Below are 5,372 nucleotides of genomic sequence, written 5' to 3' on the forward strand. Positions count from 1 at the left end.
CCAGAAACTGAACTACACTAGCCATAAAAATACTGTGGCTACAAAAGCAGGTCAGAAGCTGGGAACCCTGAGCTGAATATATTTAGATTTATTGTCACGTGTACAGAGGTACGGTGAAAAGTATTGTTCTGCGTACAGTCCAGACAGATAATTCCATACATGAAAAAACATAGGACATACATAAATACACAATGTAAATGCATAGACATCGGGTGAAGCAGACGGAGTGTGGTACTATTCAGTAGAGAAGATGTGCGTAGAGATCGGTTCAGTTCATAAGAGAATTGTTTAGGAGTCTGGTAACAGCGGGGACGAAGCTATTTTTGAATCTGTCAGTGCGTGTTCTCAGACTAACTCACTTCCTGACCTCCCCCGAAGCCTGTCCACCACCTACAAGGCACAAGTCAGGAGTGGAATGGAATGCTCCCCATTTAGTGCCCCAGTGAGTTCTCCCAGTGAGCCAGAGAAGACACAGCCAGAGTGAGACAGCAAAGAGTGAGTTTGGGAATTTGAATCTAGGTGGGAATTCGAAGCTGGGTGGGGAGGAATTGCTCTTTATCCCTGGTAAGTGACTGGTAAGTAGTGTTTCTGTTTTCTTTTTCTTTTCATTGGTATATTTATTTATTTTTTTCTTCGTTGTTTATTTATTTTTATTTTTTTGGAAATTGTAATTGTTGAAGTTAACCGAAGGTTTAAGACATGGCAGGAGATCTCAGACCCGTGGCATGCTCCTCATGTGCGATGTGGGAGCTCAGGGACACGTCCACTGTCCCTGGCTCCTTCACGTGCAAAAAGTGTGTCCAGTTGCAGCTCCTGTTAGACCGCTTGATGGCTCTGGAGCTGCGGATGGACTCACTTTGGAGCATCTGCGATGCTGAGGACGTCGTGGATAGCACGTTTAGCGAGTTGGTCACACCGCAGGTGAAAGGTACTGAGGGAGATAGAAAATGGGTGACCAAAAGACAGAGCAAGAGTAGGAAGGCAGTGCAGGTGTCCTCTGCGGTCATCTCTCTGCAAAACAGATATACCGCTTTGGATACTGTTGAGGGAGATGGCTCACCAGGGGAAGGCAGCAGCAGCCAGGTTCATGGCACCGTGGCTGGCTCTGCTGCGCAGCTGGGCAGGAAGAAGAATGGCAGGGCTATAGTGATAGGGGACTCAATTGTAAGGGGAATAGACAGGCGGTTCTGCGGAAGCAATCGAGACTCCAGGATGGTATATTGCCTCCCTGGTGCAAGGGTCAAGGATGTCTCGGAGTGGCTGCAGAACATTCTGGGGGGGGGGGGGGAGGTGAACAGCCAGATGTCGTGGTGTACATAGGCACCAACGATATAGGTAAAAAACGGGACAAGGTCCTACAAGCTGAATTCAGGGAGTTAGTAGTTAAGCTAAAAGGTAGGACCTCAACGGTAGTAATCTCAGGATTGCTACCAGTGCCACGAGCTAGTCAGAGTAGGAATGTCAGGATAGATAGGATGAATGCGTGGCTCGAGAGATGGTGCAAGAGGGAGGGATTCAAATTCCTGGGGCATTGGAACCGGTTCTGGGGGAGGTGGGACCAGTACAAAGTGGACGGTCTGCACCTGGGCAGGACTGGAACTGATGTCCTAGGGGGGGTGTTTGCTAGAGCTGTTGGGGAGAGTTTAAACTAATGTGGCAGGGGGATGGGAACTGATGCAGGAAGTTGGAAGGTAGTAAAACAGGGACAGTACCAAAAGGCAGTAAGGGGGAAAGTGTAAGGCAGAGAAGCCATAGTCAAAAATCAAAAAGGGCAACAGTGCAAGGTACAGTGACTGAGGGGCGCTCAGTGAATAGGACCAGGAATACTAAAAGGAATAAAACGGGACGTGTAAACATTAATGGTAAGCGACGCGGCAGGTTGTTACATGAAGATATGGATTCAACGACAAGGAAAATTAGGAGAAAGGTTAAGAGGAAATATAACTTAGGAGAGGGTACTGATCGAGGTGTTAAGATTCAGAACAGAGGTAAAAAAGCCAACATAAGTGTACTGTACCTGAATGCTCGTAGTATTCGGAATAAGGTAAATGAGTTGATGGCGCAAATCATCGTGAATGACTATGATTTAGTGACCATAACTGAAACATGGTTAAAGGATGGTCACGACTGGGAGTTAAATATCCGAGGGTATCAAACTATTTGGAAGGACAGAGTGGATGGTAAGGGAGGTGGTGTAGCTCTGTTATTTAAGGATGACATCCGGGCAACAGTAAGGGGTGACATCGGTGCTTTGGAGGATAAGGTTGAATCCAGTTGGGTGGAAATCAGGAATAGTAAGGCGAAAAAGTCACTGATAGGAGTAGTCTATAGGCCACCAAATAGTAGCATTATAGTGGGGCAGACAATAAACAAAGAAATAACTGATGCATGTAGAAATGGTACAGCAGTTATCATGGGGGATTTTAATCTACATGTCGATTGGTTTAACCAGGTCAGTCAAGGCAGCCTTGAGTAGGAGTTTATAGAATGTATCCGCGATAGTTTCCTAGAACAGTATGTAATGAAACCTACGAGGGAACAAGCGGTCCTAGATCTGGTCCTGTGTAATGAGACAGGATTGATTCAGGATCTCATAGTTAGGGATCTTCTCGGAAGGAGCGATCACAATATGGTGGAATTTAAAATACAGATGGAGGGTGAGAAGGTAAAATCAAGCACTAGTGTTTTGTGCTTAAACAAAGGAGATTACAATAGGATGAGAGGAGAACTAGCTAAGGTAGACTGGGAGCAAAGACTTTATGGTGAAACAGCTGAGGAACAGTGGAGAACCTTCCAAGCGATTTTTCACAGTGCTCAGCAAAGGTTTACACCAACAAAAAGGAAGGACGGTAGAAAGAGGGAAAATCGACCGTGGATATCTAAAGAAATAAGGGAGAGTATCAAATTGAAGGGAAAAGCATACAAAGTAGCAAAGATTAGTGGGAGACTAGAGGACTGGGAAATCTTTAGGGGGCAACAGAAAGCTACTAAAAAAGCTATAAAGAAGAGTAAAATAGATTATGAGAGTAAACTTGCTCAGAATATAAAAACAGATAGTAAAAGTTTCTACAAATATATAAAACAAAAAAGAGTGGCTAAGGTAAATATTGATCCTTTAGAGGATGAGAAGGGAGATTTAATAATGGGAGATGAGGAAATGGCTGAGGAACTGAACAGGTTTTTTGGGTCGGTCTTCACAGTGGAAGACACAAATAACATGCCAGTGACTGATGGAAATGAGGCTATGACAGGTGAGGACCTTGAGAGGATTGTTATCACCAAGGAGGTAGTGATGGGCAAGCTAATGGGGCTAAAGGTAGACAAGTCTCCTGGCCCAGATGGAATGCATCCCAGAGTGCTAAAAGAGATGGCTAGGGAAATTGCAAATGCACTAGTGATAATTTACCAAAATTCACTAGACTCTGGGGTGGTCCCGGCGGATTGGAAATTAGCAAACGTGACACCACTGTTTAAAAAAGGAGGTAGGCAGAAAGCGGGTAATTATAGGCCAGTGAGCTTAACTTTGGTAGTAGGGAAGATGCTGGAATCTATCATCAAGGAAGAAATAGCGAGGCATCTGGATGGAAATTGTCCCATTGGGCAGACGCAGCATGGGCTCCTTAAGGGCAGGTCGTGCCTTACTAATTTAGTGGAATTTTTTGAGGACATTACCAGTGCGGTGGATAACGGGGAGCCAATGGATGTGGTATATCTGGATTTCCAGAAAGCCTTTGACAAGGTGCCACACAAAAGATTGCTGCATAATATAAAGATGCATGACATTAAGGTGAAAGTAGTAGCATGGATAGAGGATTGGTTAATTAATAGAAAGCAAAGAGTGTGGATTAATGGGTGTTTCTCTGGTTGGCAATCAGTAGCTAGTGGTGTCCCTCAGGGATCAGTGTTGGGCCCACAACTGTTCACAATTTACATAGATGATTTGGAATTGGGGGCCAAGGGCAATGTGTCCAAGTTTGCAGACGACACTAAGATAAGTGGTAAAGCAGAAAGTGCAGAGGATACTGGAAGTCTGCAGAGGGATTTGGATAGGCTAAGTGAATGGGTTAGGGTCTGGCAGATGGAATACAATGTTGACAAATGTGAGGTTATCCATTTTGGTAGGAATAACAGCAAAAGGGATTTTTATTTAAATGATAAAATATTAAAACATGCTGCTGTGCAGAGAGACCTGGGTGTGCTAGTGCATGAGTCGCAAAAAGTTGGTTTACAGGTGCAACAGGTGATTAAGAAGGCAAATGGAATTTTGTCCTTCATTGCTAGAGGGATGGAGTTTAAGACTAGGGTGGTTATGCTGCAATTGTATAAGGTGTTAGTGAGGCCACACCTGGAGTATTGTGTTCAGTTTTGGTCTCCTTACTTGAGAAAGGACGTACTGGCACTGGAGGGTGTGCAGAGGAGATTCACTAGGTTAATCCCAGAGCTGAAGGGGTTGGATTACGAGGAGAGGTTGAGTAGACTGGGACTGTACTCATTGGAATTTAGAAGGATGAGGGGGGATCTTATAGAAACATATAAAATTATGAAGGGAATAGATAGGATAGATGCGGGCAGGTTGTTTCCACTGGCGGGTGAAATCAGAACTAGGGGGCATAGCCTCAAAATAAGGGGAAGTAGATTTAGGACTGAGTTTAGGAGGAACTTCTTCACCCAAAGGGTTGTGAATCTATGGAATTCCTTGCCCAGTGAAGCAGTAGAGGCTCCTTCATTAAATGTTTTTAAGATAAAGATAGATAGTTTTTTGAAGAATAAAGGGATTAAGGGTTATGGTGTTCGGGCCGGAAAGTGGAGCTGAGTCCACAAAAGATCAGTCATGATCTCATTGAATGGTGGAGCAGGCTCGAGGGGTCAGATGGCCTACTCCTGCTCCTAGTTCTTATGTTTACCTGGATGAGCGCAGCTCCAACAACACTCAAGAAGCTCAACACCATCCAGGACAAAGCAGCTCCCTTGATTGGCACCCCGCCCACAAACATTCACTCCCTCCAACGAACAAGATGCTCACCAAAATTCCTCAGACAGTATCTTCCAAACCCACGACCACCACCACCCAGAAGGACAAGGGCAGCAGATACCTGGGAACCCCACCACCTGGAGGTTCCCCTCAAAGTCACTCATCACCCTGACTTGGAAATATATTGGCCATCCCTTCACTGTCGCTGGGTCAAAACCCTGGACCTCCCTCCCTAACAGCACAGTGGGTGTACCTGTACCACATGGGCCACAGCGGCTCAAGAAGGCCTTCTGAAGGGCAACTATTGATGGGCAATAGATGTTGGCCTAGCCAACGACACCCACATTCCGCACATTAATTAAAATAACGTTGGAATTAGGAGCAGAAGTCGGCAAGTCTG

Source organism: Scyliorhinus torazame, chromosome 11, assembly GCF_047496885.1.
Source record: "Scyliorhinus torazame isolate Kashiwa2021f chromosome 11, sScyTor2.1, whole genome shotgun sequence".
NCBI lineage: Eukaryota > Metazoa > Chordata > Chondrichthyes > Carcharhiniformes > Scyliorhinidae > Scyliorhinus > Scyliorhinus torazame.